We start from the raw sequence: 17562 nt of genomic DNA on the forward strand, positions 1-17562 counted from the left end.
TTGGTCACCTAGGTAATGGAAGCTATCAACTATTTCTAGTTTTTATCCCTGGAAAGTGACGGAAGTTGGTCTCAGAGCATTTTCAGTGTTTATTTTTCCTGAGCATCTGCCACATACAAAAACCATCTTCCTAGTTAGCCTTCCTTTGACATTGCTGCACCTCTTATGTGTCCATAGCTTACACTTGGTGCATCTTATAGAGTTTCTACCTACATATTTTCTACAGATCGAGCAGGGCCATCTACCTGAAGGCATTTGTGATTTGTCTACCTTCCTACTGATTACGACTTTGGTTTTAGCTAGATTGACTCTAAGGCCCTTCGATTCTAATCCTTGTTTCCACACCTGAAACTTCTCCTCCAGTTCTGATAGTGACTCAGCAATTAGAGCAAGGTCATCAGCATAGAGGAGCTCCCAAGGGCATCTTGTCTTGAATTCCTCCGTTATTGCCTGGAGGACTATGATAAATAGGAGGGGGCTGAGGACTGAGCCTTGGTGGACCCCTACCTCTACCCGGAATTCTTCACTGTACTCGTTGCCAACCCTCACCTTACTAGCAGCGTCCCTGTACATGGCTCGCACAGCTCTCACTAACCATTCATCTATCCCTAGTTTCCTCATTGACCACCAGATAAGGGATCGGGGGACCCTGTCGAAGGCTTTCTCCATGTCAACAAAAGCCAGGTACAGGGGCTTATCTTTGGCTAGGTATTTCTCCTGCAGCTGCCTTACCAGGAATATAGCATCAGTGGTACTTTTCCCTGGCATGAACCCAAACTGCATCTCATCTAAACTAACTCCCTCTCTAATTAGTTGGGCTATGACCCTCTCCATAGCCTTCATCACCTGATCCAACAGCTTGATACCTCTGTAATTATTTGTATCTAGGGCGTCACCTTTACCTTTGTAGCAGTTGACTATTATGCTGCTACACCAGTCATTGGGTATGACTCCTTTGTGTATCACCTGATTAACTATACGGGTGACTAGGCTATAGCCGACACTACCAGACATTTTGAGCACCTCTGCAGTGATTCCTGATGGGCCTGGGGCTTTCCCTGTCTTCATGCTTCTAATTGCCTTAACTACCAAGGAACTATCAACTCGGATAGCTGGTCCCTCTGTTGGGTCAACATTCGGCAGACTCTCTTTATCCCATTGATTTTCTTTATTCAGCAACCTTTCATAGTGGCGTCTCCAAACCTCTCTCTTTGCATCCTCATTTAGCGCAAGTGAACCATCTTCCATACGAACACACTTCTCTCCTACCACATCACGATTCTCTCTCACACACTGTCTTGCAACGCGAAACACCTCCAGTCTTTGGTCCTCACGGCGCAGAACATTGGCAAATTTTTTCTTATCTGCTTCCCCTCTGGCTAAATAAACCTGTCTCCTAGCTTCTCTTTTGGCAGTCTGATACAATTCCCTGCTACCCCCATTTTTCCAGACCTTCCAAGCCTGTCTCTTTTCTCTAATAGCCCTGTCTACAATATTGTTCCACCACCACGTTATTCTAGGTCGAGAGGGGACTTTACACCAGCCACAGATCTGGTCAGTGGCTCTCAGCAGGTTGTCCCTTAGAAACGTCCAGTTGTCTTCTACCCCCTGTGATGCTCTATCCCCTTCTACTTCGTCAAAGGCTTCAAGTAATATGTCCCTAAATTTCTGTCCATTTGCAGGATCTTTAAGCTTCCAGATCCTTCTCCATATTGGTCGTCTTCTGGTTGTCCTCCTAGTCCTGATCCTAAAGTCACTAACTACCAGTCTATGTTGTTGGGTACATTCTTCGCCTGGGAAGGTTTTGGCGTTTATAAGCAGCCATCTCTCCCTTTGCCTTGCAAGGATGTAGTCAATTTGGCTGGTATGTTGGCCCGATCGGTAGGTGACTAGGTGGCTGGTAGGTTTCCTGAAGTTAGTGTTGCAAATCATAAGATTATTTGCATCGCAGAACTCCAGCAACCAGGTTCCCTCCTCGTTGCGGGAACCATAGCCATAGCCTCCATGTACGCCATGGAAGCCCCCAGCATGTCGTCCAACGTGACCATTGAAGTCACCAGCCACAAAGAGAAGGTCTCTGTCGTCCGTCAACGAGGTAGTCTGCAGTAGAGTGTCATAGAATCGGTCTTTCTGTCCATCGGGTAGCCCCGACTGAGGAGCTAAGATATAGAATTAGAGTGGGAACATTTTTTCATATCTAAGATTTCTCAAACCACCTAGTATTCTGAATTACCATTTAATATGAAGAAAAGTGTTCATTGTGAACACTTTGCAATAGCAGAAACCAAGAGTCAAAGACAAACATTCTCAAAACCTCCCACCTTGACTGGCTTCCGTGCCGGTGGCACGTAAAAAGCACCCACTACACTCACGGAGTGGTTGGTGTTAGGAAGGGCATCCAACTGTAGAAACACTGCCAGATCAGACCGGAGCCTGGTACAGCCTTCTGGCTTCCCAGATCCCCGGTCGAACTGTCCAACCCATGCTAGCATGGAGAACGGACGTTAAACGATGATGATGATTTTGTCAGGGACAAGATGGAAATATTAACATTAACATTCCTTTGAACAAAAACACTGAAGTTGATGGTATAAAAAAGATTTAACAGCTATAAATAAAAATTTTGTTGGTTTTTTTAATGATTTTCCCCACAGTACTATCCCAAACCAATGTATTTAATCATTTGGCAAATATCCGCACACATCAGCAAATAATTTGCTTGTTGAATTTATACACAAAACTACAAACTATAGTTAGATTCATCAGTCTGGGTTAGCTTTGGGTGATGAGGTACACTGATGTTGAAACAATGGGAGTCTCAATGTCCCCTTACACAAATGAACTGAATGTCTTATGAAACATATTGATGTGAAAAGAGAAGTTCTCAAATGGCAAAATACAATCTGTAGAAATGTATTAAAGTCAGCAGAGAATTCCTGCATTGACTAATATAACAGTTTTATCCTGAAGTAAATATAACATAGAGAGCACAGATGATCAACTTGATGGCTGTGGAACAACCCATAAGGGGCTCTACTGGTTATATTTTGTAAACAGCACTACATTTTGTTTAAGGTTAAAAATGGTAATCTTCAATGGCCTGGTTCACATAGTTGTATACAAACCTTTTGTTAACTGTGAAAGCAATATTAAACTGAATATCTTGATAGCTTGAAGTATTGACTGTACAGCCAAGAGAAGGGTGTGGAATTTGTCAACTTGCCCTAGATACACTTCATAAAATGTATCCAAGGCACTTATCGTTTATAGGTTACAGGAGTTACTATATCTTCATATCATATGCCCACATATAACAGGTCAGAAAGATTTACCAATCACCAATACAATATAAATTTTCAATATTAAAAACTAAAATGTCATGTAGAAGAAAGAGCATATGTGTCCCATCCCCACCCCACCCAATTTTTTGTTACATTCTAACTGCATTCTTGGCACAATGTAGGTCAAAGAATTAGGGGAACAGAAAATACCAAAAGCAGGTTTTTAGTACATAAAAAAAATCTATTTTTGTATAAGAAATTTTTGTTTCCACATCAGAAAGATAGGCTGAAACATTTTCATCGAAGTTTAACGCTTTTTTAACAGCCTTCCAAAACCACCTCTGCTACTTTGATAAGTAATTGTCCATTTTTTAAAGTGTTCATATCTAAATTAAAACCTATCATAATTGTAAGAACCTTTTCCTAAATTATATTCCAAACATAAGCCTGATATAGATATAAATATAAAATTTAATCATTTGACTAAATGTCTTGATTGTTTTCAAAATGAACTGACACAAACAGGAAGTGGATTTCACTGGAAATATGGTCACAAAAAGGACTTTATTGATATCATGAAAACTGAATTAGTTATTGTTTAGCCTCAGGTGAAATTTCATTTAAAGGCATTTTAACTGTATCCGTCCCATCTTTTTCTTTTTTACAGACATAGTATATCTAAGACTGCAAACCATCAAATTCAGTGTTAATGCCTTATTTGTTTCAGTCATTGGACTGCAACCATGCTAGAGCACCACCTTGCAGGGTTTAGTCAAACAAATCAACCTCAGTACTTATTTATAAGTCTAGTACTTATTTTATGGTTCTCTTTTGCCAAACCACTAAGTTGTAGAGACATAAACAAACCAACACCAGTTTTCAAGCATTGACAGGAAAGAAAAACACAAACACACCACTGTATAAAACTCATCTGAGCACATTTCACATTTCAAAGATAAATAGATTTCTTTTGGTAAAAAACTATTACAAAGAAATAGCTAAAGTATCAAAAATGAAAAACTCCAAAAGATGCAACTGACAAAGACCAAATAATGAGTTTGTGTTTGAGATCCTATGAAGTAATGAACTCTGAACTAAACAAGATTGAAAAAAGCAACTATAAACTTAATGTTATGCAGATACTGTTTTCAACAGGTACCGCCTCTAAACTATAATGGATGATATATCTGGCAAATTTCACATCTACACTGCAGTGTATTTAAAAATAATATAGCAGAGTATGTATTCAAGGTTTTATGCAATTGCTAATCATTGCAATCTGAAAACAAACACAGCATATGTGATAGCTTTAAGCTCTCTTATATCATTATATATTGAATATTATGATTAATCAACAAGCTGATTTCAGAAGCTTACTCTATGTATCAATAGCAAGAAAAACTGATAAAACAAAGACAATATTTTAGAAAACTCTTTAAATTGTTGCCAGTTAGAGGCATTTACATGTAGAGCATCTGAATCATTACAATTTAGAATTTGAAATTTAATTTTCAAACCAATTTTCACATGGCATTTAAATAACAGCCTATTAAATGTGAATATTTTAATGAAATCAAACCTTATTCTTTTTTAATAATATTCTTTTGCATTTAATATTTTGCTGATTTAGTAATTTCATTAGTTGCTTATGGTTTAGATACAAAGAATGTTTTGAACATAAATATGTATAAAGACATGGTTGTGTGGTTAAGAAAATTGCTTCCCAACCACACAGCTTCAAGTTCAATACCACTGTAGCGCATTGAGTAAGTGTTTGCTACAACAGCCTCAGGTAAACAAAAAATCTAATGACTGAATTTGGTAGGTGGAAACTGAAAAAAGTTCATCATACACAAAGTGGGGGTGGGTATGTTTATGCCTCCTTGTCTTGACATCACAATAGTTGTAAATAGTTGTCACTGTTATACAAGCAGTGTCGTTCATCTCAAGTCTTCTATGTATACATGTCTGACCACAGGGGAGAGATGACATTACTTAGAAATGAATGTTGATGATAGGAAGAGCATCTGGTTGCGAAATGATCTTCCTCAATAAAATTATTGTTTGACCCATCCAAGCATGAAAAAGTGGACATGAAAATATTGATGATGATGATTGTGAACTAAGAATAGCTGCAGCCTGGATTGCAGGAAAAAACCTTGTTGTATTTGATTATGCTTCTTTATGAGTTCAAATTTTGTCTCACTTTACCTTTCCTTAAAAGAACCAGCTGGGGAGCAACAAAGCTTGCAAGCTGTCCAAATGTATCTTTTGCTTTTCAGTCTGTAGTATTACAGGGTTTATAGTGGCAGGTAATATAAAAAAAAAAATTTGTTTTAATCCCCACTCAGTTGATCATGGTAGCAGTGGTGATGGATGAGTTTTTCTGAATGTTGTAAGCTGTAATCTTTGCCTGCACTACTGCAGCACAGTGCATGCAAACTATTTTTGGCAGGTAGTGTGAGGAATATGAAGGGTAATGCCTAACACGATGATTTTGCTTACCTGCTTAGCTTCTCGAATGGGTTGGAGATAAAACATATTTACTGACAGAACTCTCAGCAGTTAGCTAACTTGAGTTCAAGGTGGAGAATGTTGTGCACTATGTGAAAACATGGTGGGTAACTGTGATTAGGCAGTTGTCAGACTGTCCGTTAGACATAGAGACAGTGATTGTTTGATAGAGGCTGGGCTTAAAAGAGGTGAAAAAGAGATCAAGACTATTTATTCAGTATGTTTCTATGTCGGTCAGTGTTGCAAATGAATTGTGATGATGTTAGGTATTGCAGAAAACAAAATTCAGAATGACTAAAGACTTGCTTTTGCACCAATAGTAATAATATGGGAGGAATTTGGGAGCCAAGAAGGGTGTTATTATTTACATTTCTGTAAAAAATATATTTAAGTCTCAAAAAACAAAGTATATATATTCTTGAAAAAAGATCAACTGTCTGCTATATATCACACAAGACAAATAAGCCATATAATTGGCCAGTTTGTCTGTCCTGTAGCTAATCACATCAAGCAAAATCCCTGTATGCAATTGGTAAATCTGCACTCAATGGCATGCTTTAACCACTGGAGTTTGTGTTTTTTGCTTGTTCTCTTTTCATAATGCTTTTCCTTTTCCCTTCTAGACATGCTAATTCTTTGACATCCTGTTGTTGCTTCCCTCCAAGGTAGCCCTGATTGAGTAAACACATGATTAAAGGCATTCCACCCATAACCATCACAATTTTGTTCCTTCTGGCCATATCTTGGACCTACATTAACGAATGTGTTGCATCAGAAATTTAGTAGTTTACAGGATTTAATGGGTTAGACATTACCTGGTAATTATGTTGTGGTGGATTTGTGATACATATATAGATGTATTCACCAACTCAAATCAAGATCACATGTAAATTATTAAAGGTTTAAGAATATTTGGTTAAAAAAAAACCCAGTGGACCAAAGAAACTTTTCTTAAGCAGCATTAGCAGAGAAAGCTTGTCGATTTTTCTTATATATTTATCATATAATTAAGTGTATTGGCAAATCAATGACGATTGATATTGTGAGCTTAGCCCCTTAATTACCAACAAGCCAAACCAAACCAATCATAGGGTTGCCATTCAATACCACAAAAACTAACAGATGTAACCTCAGCTCCAACAAACCTCATCAGCAACAGCAAAATCATTTAACATCTGCTTTCCATGCTGGCATAGGTTGGATGGTTTGACAGGAACTTGCAAGTCAGAAGACCTGTGTATGATTTTTACCAATAAAGGGGTTCTATGTAATCATTTGTTTTGGTTTAAATAAGATGAACAATAGCAAGACCATATAGATTCTGAGTCTTTTGAAAACTTTTTAAAACTAAGAATTCATACTATAAAGCAAAATGAGATTTCAGGGTTTTTTTGTTTTGTTTTTTATAAATCTGGTTGTTATGTTACTGACAACATGGTCATCAGTTCAAGCCTTACATCTACAGTTACTAAATCACAGTTTATTTCATGTTATATAAAGACTGAATCAGAATTACAAGGAAACAAAGAAAAAGAAAAAAAGAGGGGAGAATTAAGCAGAAGATGGAGGAAGGAGAAAGCATACTCCAGAACAAATGGGGCGTTCAGCCACACCTTGTAGACATGATTATGACTTGGAGAATGGCCAGCAACACTGTCACAGCCACCCCACCTCACAGGACTCAGACAGGCTGCTGTTTTGTTTGAACAAAGTTTTTGTTAAGTTCTTGTTCTTATTAACAGGGTCAACCACATAAAATTGGTTCCTTTTTATACTTTACAGGTGACAACTTAGGAGTAGGAAGGGCACTCAGCTGTAAAAACAAATATGCTACAACAAAATAAAAACTACCTCACCCCCACCCATGCCACTGTGAAAAAAAATTAAAACTGACAAAAAAAAATCTTTAAAAAATATGTAGAGGAACTAGCACAAGGCATCAGAAACATAGTGATGAATCATACCACTGACACACACACACACACACATATATATCCCAGTATAACATGTTGCATGGTTGGGCTCTCAGCCACTAACTTGGAAACACCACTAAGCCTGCTTGATGAGTAAGGTGGTTTTTAACACCTTGTGGGATGAGAGACAAGAATTATCAAACAACAGATGAACTCAAGAGAGTTAACAGCCAACCATTTACACAATATATATCATCCTCATCATTTAATGTTCACTTTCCATGCTGGCATGGGTTAGACAGTTTAACAGGAGCTGACTAGGTACGAGACTACACCCGGCTTCAGTGTCTACTTTAGTATGGATTTTACAGCTGGATGCCCTTCCAAATGCCAACCACTTTAAAGTGTGGACTGGATGCTTTTTACATGGTACCAAAAAATGGCAGGGTCATCAAGTAACTTGCAAGACAAAGATCCTTTGAAAGGGGAGGGGGCATGGAGAAGTTGGTCTTGTGCCAGATATATATCATCATCATCATCGTCGTCATCTAAAGTCCGTTTTCCATGCTGGCATGGGTTGAATGGTTCAGCTGGGGTCTGGGAAGCCAGGAGGCTGCACCAGGCTCCGGTCTGATCTGGCAGTGTTTCTAAAGCTGGATGCCTTTCCTAACGCCAACCACTCTGAGAGTGTAGTGGGTGCTTTTTACATGCTACCTATTTCTTTACTACCCACAAGGGGCTAAACACAGAGGGAACAAACAAGGATAGACAAACGGATTAAGTCAATTATATCGACCCCAGTGCGTAACTGGTACTTATTTAATCGACCCCGAAAGGATGAAAGGCAAAGTTGACCTCAACGGAATTTGAACTCAGAATGTAGAGGCAGACGAAATACCGCTAAGCATTTCGCCCTGCATGCTAATGTTTCTGCCAGCTCACCACCTTAGATGCTTTTTACATGCTACCGACACAGGGGCCAGCGAGGGCTGGCAACGACCATGATCGGTTGGTGCTTTTTAAGTGCCAGTGGCACAGAAACCAGTCAAGGCGGCACTGGCATCAGCAACATTCATATGGTGCATTTTATATACGAGAATCACCATCACTTAGCATATATATATATATACATGCACGAGGACTTAAGAATTTCTGGTTTGGTACCCTGGTGCACATTTAGCCTAGCAGGACAGGCTGGATTCTTAACCATGGCAATGGCAACACTAACCCGGGAAATGAAGAGGTTTGTTTGTTGCTGAGTTTCTGACAAACAACTGCACCAACTTTCTGATATTAGTATTTCCAAAAGGTGGCTGTCCCAAAACAACCCTTCACCACTAAAAACAAATCATGGATAGTTTAACCCTTTTGTTACTGTATTTATTTTGAGATGCTCAGTGTTTCTTTCAATTACTTTAAATATAACAAAGAATTTAGTAAAATAACTTAGTTATCATTTAGCTAGTGTTAGGAACATAGATTGTGACTAAGGTTTGGTGGAAGCTTTTAATTCAAAACTTATGAAAACAAGACATTTGTACTCAGAGCTAGGGCCGGTTTCAGCCGGGTTGGTAACGAAAGGGTTAACAGCTACAATATTGACCAACAGGAAACTCCACTACACAAACACATATACATGAGTAAGCGAAAAACAAAAGAATGTAGCACTCAACACATTTCCTTGGAGTTACATGTCACAAGGCATGCAGAGATGAGTCAAACGGTTATTATATATATATATATATATAAGTAGTTTTAGAGACAGAACCACCTTCAGCTCAAACAACACTGAAAGATTTTATACCCAATCTCTCCATAAAATTAAATATAAAATCTTATATTAACTATACCTATTCTGAATCCTGTATTTTCCGTTTATATATATATATATCCATATTGCTAGATTCTAAAGAAAGAGGAAAGGCAATTGATAGATTTAATCCTTATTGAGTGAGCAATTAGAGTGTATAACAATAATAATCAGCAAGGTTATATATAGATATACGCACACTACAAAAACAAAACAAAACGAAAAACAAGTATCATCTATCATAATTTTTGACTGCAACACCTTATATTTCTCAACAAAATGATTATTTCATCTCATATTTTATAAGACTATTCTCAAAATCATCACTAGTAACCTATATTTAATAAATGCAATTGAGGAACATTATCTTCTTAATTTTTATAGACGAAATCAATAACAGAGAAGTTGCATAAGCAGAGAGACAACTTCATTTTTCTATCTGACTACTGAGTTTTTTTTCTCTTTTTGTGGGGTGGGGGTCCCCCCACATGGGTTACAGGTTCATTAAACTGCTATAACTATAAAAGAAAATACGACAGCCAAAATAAATATTTACTATGGTTACTTATGAAGACAATGACTTGGTCCAGTTGTTGCTGTTGATTGCTGCAGGTCAGCCCTGATACAAGTAAAGTTATGGTCAAAAATATTCCTACCAGGACCACAGCATTTTTTATATTTCTATTTATTATTTTTTTTTTTTGTATATCTAGGACTACATATTCCAATTTCCTCTTCATATTCTAAAACAAAAGAGTGTGGAATTTAGTTGCTATTTCTAGCAGATCAAGTGACTGCACAGAGGTATCCTCTCTGTTCTAGCTTGTAAATGAGGATACATAAAGAAATATAAAATGACAATTTTACAAAACAATGGACACAGGCATGGCTGTGTGCCTAAGAAATTCACTTGGCAAACAAAAGATTTTGAGCTTAGTTCCACTGTACAAGACTCAGGCAAGAATCTTCTAGTAATGAGGAAATTTAGTAGATAGATACCATTGAGAAACAGTTGTGTGTATATGTTTGTGTAGAGGAAATTAAGGTAAACACAGGTGTATATATTGGTTCCTATGTATATTTTACCATTATACTTGCTTGGAAACCTGCATTTGGGTACTCCAAGTGCATATGGATGCTTAACCAGAACAGATCATCAGCAAATCTTTCATTGCATTGGATCTTTAAATGCAATAGTAGCAGTCATTTTCCCACCACATGATTCCAGGTTCAGTCCTACTGTATGGCACCTTGAGCAAGTGTCTTCTACTATAGCCTTAGGCCGACCAAAGCCTTGTGAGGGGATTTGGTAGACAGAAACTGAAAGAAGCCCGTTGTGTGTGTGTGTATGTGTGTGTGTGTATATATATATATATATATATATTTTGTTTTGTTTATTTTGTATTATTGTATTAATGAGTATATATATATATATATGTGTGTAGTATTATGGGTGTCTATGCACACGTTTTTATATTTTATATTTTTATATTTATATGTATATAAAAAAAATTTTTTTCACACTTATAATAAATTAAATTCTCTGAAGAGGCCGTGGGGCATCCTTGTTAATGTCTCATTTATACCTGCCTTATATGGCTTATAGGTTAAATAAGGCATGCTTGCCCTTACTGCCGAAACAGCTGTCAGATATGATATAATTACATATATTTTATATTTTATATTTCTATTTCCTTGTCTAATTATATTTGCAATATATTTTGTATAATGCCTTTACTGTTATGTAATGGTGTAATAAAGTATTGATTGGGTATCATCTGTTGGTTGATGTTTGATTGATTTAAGTATGTTTCTCCATTTTCTAATTTTGTAGTATATACATATATATATATATCTGTGTGTGCATGTCTTTGTGGCTGTGTTTGTCCACCACCACTGCTTGACAACTGGTATTGGTGTGCTTACATCCTCATAACTTAGCGGTTCAGCAAAAGAGACCGAGAAAATAAAAACTAGGTTTAAAAAAATAAGTCCTAGGGTCGATTTGTTCAACTAAAACTCTTCAAGGCCATGCCCCAGCATGGCCACAATAAAATGACTGAAACAAGTGAAAGGTAAGATATATATATCATCATCATCATCATCATCGTTTAGTGTCCGCTCTCCATGCTAGCATGGGTTGGATGGTTCAACTGGGGTCTGGAAAGCCAGAAGGCTGTACCAGGCCCAGTCTGATCTGGCAATGTTTCTACGGCTGGAAGCCCTTCCTAACGCCAACCACTCCGTGAGTGTAGTGGGTGCTTTTTACGTGCCACCGGCACAGGTGCCAGACGAGGCTGGCAAATGGCCACGATCGGATGGTGCTTTTTACGTGCCACCGGCACGGAGGCCAGGCGAGGCTGGCAACAGCCACGATCAGATGGTGCTTTTTACATGACACCGGCACGGAGATATATGTATATGTATATATATATATATATATATACACAATGGTAAATAATTGGTATCCATCACTCTTGAATGGGATTGGGGGCAAGGTGTCTTGCCTGTCTATAACTTTCAGGTATTTTAACACCCAATGCAACAAAGAAGTCATCCCCAAAGCACTATCCTGCAGCAAGTTGGCAAACAAACAAAACACATACACTGAATATGTGCAGTCAATAATGTATACAACACTCGTGCTGCTTTTAATTCGTAATTGAATGAATATATATATCATCATCATCATCATTTAATGTCTGTCTTCCATGCTAGTATGGGTTGGATGGTTTGACAAGTAGAAGTCTACACCAGGCGACTGTGTCTGTTTTGGCATGTTTTTTTACAGCTGGATGCCTTTCCTAACACTGACCACCCCATAGAATGGACTGAGTGCTTTTTATGTGGTACTATCACACATGTCACCCTTTCACTACTTGATAACGAGTGTGGGTTTGTTTGTATCTCTGTAACATAACAGTTTAGCAAGAAACAGACCAGTAACTTAAGTAGCAAATTTTAAATAAGTACAAAAGTCATTTGATTTACAAAAAAAACCTAAGATGCTGCTCCAGAATGGCTGCAGTCCAATGATGAATCCCACTTCAATTTAAAATATAAAAGCAAAATAAATGATTTTCTTTTTAATTATAATTTTTTATCATACAATCTTAATAATTGCAAATAGATTGCATCAACCCTTTTAAAATTTCTTTTCTACATCTTCGTTAGATTTGTCCAAACAATTTCTGTGTAGCCATGGCTATGTGGTTAAGAAACTGGCATTGCAACCATGTGGTTTAGGGTTCAGTCCCATTGCATAGCACCTTGGGCAACTGTCTTCAGCCCTGGGCTGATCAATGCCTTGTGAATTAATTTGGTACATAGAAACTGTGTGGAAGACTGTCCTGTGCATGTATGTATGTGTGTGTATATGTCAGTGTTTATGTTTGTTCCCTACAATCCTTAACAGTGTTGTTTTGTTTATGTCCCCAGAAACATAGCAGTTTGGCAAAAGAGACTGATAGAATAAGTACCAGACTTAAAAAAAAAAAGTACTGGGGTCAGCATGGCCACCAGTCCAATGACAAAAACAAGGAAAAGAAAAAAAATAATAGAAAAGTAGATTGGCCCAAACAGTCTCTACGTAATAGGAAGGTAGAAATGACATAGATGATAAATAGTTAAATTAAAAGCTTCATAGCATTCAGGCAGGAGCTGAAATCATGATGAGGTTGCTGTGACCTTTTATTTCATCAATACTAGAATTGATAAAATAAGCAGCAGTAATAATATACTAAATTCAGCCAGTTCACTGTAACCTTTTTACTTCTTTGTGAAAAAGAGATTTGTAAAATATGAACAAAGCAAACGATAAGTGCAAACATAACCATGTGGTTCCATTAAAGGAGTTTGTTTTGTAACCATGTGGTTCCAGATTTTGATATTGCTGGTCAGCACTTTGAGCAGGTGACTTCTACTAAACTGTACCCCACCCCAGGATAACCTTGTGAGTAGAATTCGGTAAAGAGAAACTGTGCAGATGCCTGTTGTGTGTGTGCATGCAGGAATGGCTGTATGGTAAGTAACTTGCTTACCAACCACATGGTTCCAGTTTTAGTTCCACTGTGTAGCACCTTCGGCAAGCGTCTTCTACTATAGCCTCAGACTGACCAAAGCCTTGTGAGTGGATTTGGTAGAGAGAATCTGAAATAAGCCCATCGTATATGTGTGTGTGTGTGCGCGTGTTTGTACCCCCACCATCGCTTGATAACCAATGTTGGTGTGTCTATGTCCACGTAACTTAGCCGTTCGACAAAAAGAGACAGATAGAATAAGTACTAAGCTTACGAAGAATAAGTCCTGGGGTCGATTTGTTTGACTAAAGGCAGTGCTCCAGTATGACTGCAGTCAAATGACAAACAAATAAAAGAATATATATATATATATATATATATACACACACACATACACACATGTATACACTTACATATATATATAATTACAGAGGTTCTGCAAATAATTACAGAGGTATCAAGCTGTTGGATCAAGTAATGAAGGTTACGGAGAGGGTCATAGCCCAACTAATTAGAGAGAGAGTTAGTTTAGATGAGATGCAGTTTGGGTTCGTGCCAGGGAAAAGTACCACTGATGCTATATTCCTGGTAAGGCAGCTGCAGGAGAAATACCTAGCCAAAGATAAGCCCCTGTACCTGGCTTTCGTTGATATGGAGAAAGCTTTTGATAGGGTCCCCCGATCCCTTATCTGGTGGTCAATGAGGAAACTAGGGATAGATGAATGGCTGGTGAGGACTGTGCAAGCCATGTACAGAGATGCCGTAAGTAAGGTTAGGGTTGGCAACATGTACACAGAAGAATTCAAAGTAGAGGTTGGGGTCCACCAGGGTTCAGTACTCAGCCCCCTCCTATTTATCATAGTACTCCAGGCAATTACGGAGGAATTCAAGACAGGCTGTCCCTGGGAGCTCCTCTATGCTGACGACCTTGCTCTTATTGCTGAGTCACTATCAGAACTGGAGGAGAAGTTCCAGGTGTGGAAGGAGGGTTTAGAATCAAGGGGCCTTAGAGTCAACCTAGCTAAAACCAAAGTACTAATAAGTAGAAAGGTAGACAATCCACAAATATCTTCAGGAAGATGGCCCTGCTCGATCTGTAGAAAAGGTGTAGGTAGAAACTCTATAAGATGTACCCAGTGTAAGCTATGGACACATAAGAGGTGCAGCAATGTCAAAGGTAGGCTAACTGGGAAGATAGTTTTTGTATGTGGCAGATGCTCGGGAGCATTAACCTCTGAAAATCTGCAGAAAACAACTTCCGTCACTTTCCAGGGGAAAAAACTAGAAGTAGTTGATAGCTTCCGTTATCTAGGTGACCAAGTCAGTAGTGGGGGTGGGTGCGCTGAAAGTGTAACTGCTAGAATAAGAATAGCCTGGGCAAAGTTTAGGGAGCTCTTACCTCTGCTGGTGACTAAAGGCCTCTCGCTCAGAGTAAAAGGCAGACTGTATGATGCATGTGTACGAACAGCCATGCTACATGGCAGCGAAACATGGGCCGTGACTGCTGAGGACATGCGTAAGCTCGTGAGGAATGAAGCCAGTATGCTCCGATGGATGTGTAATGTCAGTGTACATACTCGACAGAGCGTTAGCACCTTGAGAGAAATGTTGTACCTAAGAAGCATCAGTTGTGGTGTGCAAGAGAGACGATTGCGCTGGTATGGTCATGTGGCGAGAATGGATGAAGATAGGTGTGTGAGAAAGTGCCAATCCCTAGCAGTTGAGGGAACCCGTGGAAGAGGTAGACCCAGGAAAATCTGGGACGAGGTGGTGAAGCACGACCTTCGAACTTTAGGCCTCACTGAGGAAATGACCAGAGACCGAGACCTTTGGAAATATTCTGTACGTGAGAAGACCAGGCAGGACAAGTGAGCCCAGCCCACTTATGAATGCCTTTCCTCCCTTGGACACAAAGACCGGTTGAGGCAAGCGAAGTCGATATAGAACCTCATCCGACGACAGACACCCATGCCAACCCCCCATGCTTGCGAAGACATGTTGGGGCAAGCGAAATCGAAATCGAAACCGAATTGAACCAGCCAGGATCCCTGGCCTGGTGGTACGTAAAAAGCACTATCCGACTCGTGGCCGTGGCACGTAAAATACTCCAATGCGACCGTACGACAGGCACCCATGCCAACCCCCTTTGCTTGTGAAGACATGTTGGGGCAAGCGAAATCGAAATCAAATTGAACCAGCCAGGATCCCTGGTCTGGTGGTACGTAAAAAGCACTATCCGACTCGTGGCCGTGGCACGTAAAATACTCCAATGCGACCGTACGACAGGCACCCATGCCAACCCCCTTTGCTTGTGAAGACATGTTGGGGCAAGCGAAATCGAAATCAAATTGAACCAGCCAGGATCCCTGGTCTGGTGGTACGTAAAAAGCACTATCCGACTCGTGGCCGTGGCACGTAAAATACTCCAATGCGACCGTACGACAGGCACCCATGCCAACCCCCTTGCTTGTGAAGACATGTTGGGGCAAGTGAAATCGAAATCGAATTGAACCAGCCAGGATCCCTGGTCTGGTGGTACGTAAAAAGCACTATCCGACTCGTGGCCGATGCCAGCACCGCCTCGACTGGCTTCCGTGCCGGTGGCACATAAAATACACCAATCTGACTGTGGCCGTTGCCAGCCCCGCCTGGCACCTGTGCAGGTGGCACGTAAAAAGCACCCACTACACTCACGGAGTGGTTGGCGTTAGGAAGGGCATCCAGCTGTAGAAACATTGCCAGATTAGACTGGAGCCTGGTGCAGCCTTCTGGCTTCCCAGAACCCCGGTCAAACCGTCCAACCCATGCTAGCATGGAGAACGGACGTTAAACGACGATGATGATGATATCATCATCATCATCATCATCATCGTTTAACGTCCGTTTTCCGCGCTAGCACGGGTTGGACGGTTTGACTGGGGTCTGGGAAGCCAGAGGCCTCTCCAGGCTCCAGTCTGATCTGGCAGAGTTTCTACGGCTGGATGCCCTTCCTAACGCCAACCACTCCGCGAGTGGATTGGATGCTTTTTACGTGCCGCCTGCACAGGGGCCGGGGGGTCCGGCATCGGTCACGATCGGTTCGAGCTTTTTCTAGAGTTGAGTTGGGGGGGGGTCTAGCTGAAAAAGGTTCCACCAGTGGAAAGAGAGGGAGAGATAGTGGGGGGGTGCAGGTAATAAAGGGAAGCACCAGTGGGGAAGGTTGGGTAAGGAGGAACGATGACAAGGAAAGGGTTGGTGCAGAAGAAATAAAAACGTAGGATATCACGAGATCAAATTCGTAATTGGTAACATTAAGGGTATGCAAATAAAGCTCCTATTTTATTATGCCACCTACTGTCCAATGATACCGACTAGTGAGTCAGGTTTTTGGGTCTGCATTATGGTTGTACCGATATAAAGTAGGATAAATATAATAATAATTCTAGGATGGAATTTATAAATATCTAATACATCACTAGGCGTGTTTCCACAAATCACATGACTTTAACATCAGAGTCCATATCCCAAAAAATACAGACTCTGATGTTAAAGTCATGTGATTTGTGGAAACACGCGTAGCGATGTATTAAATATTTACAAATTCCATCCTAGAATTATTGTAATTATTATATATAGAATGTGAGAGGAGATAGAAATTTTTGGCTTGGTACCCAGGTATGCATTTTACCTACTGAAGCAAAGGTAACTAACCTGGATTAAAAAATTTGAATAGAAAAGTATGCTGCTCATTAAGTTTGTGGCAAACATTTGCACCAACCTCCTGCTATTAGCCTTTCCAAAAAGTGTGACTGATCCTGCACAAGCCTTCGCCATCAAAAACAAATCATCCATGTATGTAGTCTAACAGTTGGCAATAGGACCCCCCCATGTTGAAATCAATGGATGAATCCATTATGTGGTAAGACACTTGCTTCCCAACCACATGGTGCCATGGGTAAGTGTCTTGGACTGATCAAAGCTGTGTGGGTTAATTTGGTAGACGTGTGTGTGAAAGTGCTTATGCCACCTTTAATATATATGAAGAA

At 39.7% G+C, this 17562-nt stretch overlaps 1 protein-coding gene across 2 annotated transcripts in view; it reads right to left on the minus strand.

The window, feature by feature from the left end:
* Positions 1-17562, minus strand: part of LOC115212762 (probable helicase with zinc finger domain) — a 114023-nt gene that overhangs the window by 77850 nt on the left and 18611 nt on the right. The window contains exons 1-2 of one of the 2 annotated variants that reach the window (XM_036503980.1): positions 9853-9864; positions 2322-2326 (exon numbers count right to left, since the gene is read on the minus strand). The exons of the other annotated variant lie outside the window; for it this stretch is intronic. The gene's annotated coding sequence lies outside the window, so the exon portion shown is untranslated. Of the gene's footprint in view, positions 1-2321; positions 2327-9852; positions 9865-17562 lie in introns of those variants that run through there. 2 annotated transcript variants of the gene reach the window in all.

Source organism: Octopus sinensis, linkage group LG6 (assembly GCF_006345805.1).
Source record: "Octopus sinensis linkage group LG6, ASM634580v1, whole genome shotgun sequence".
NCBI lineage: Eukaryota > Metazoa > Mollusca > Cephalopoda > Octopoda > Octopodidae > Octopus > Octopus sinensis.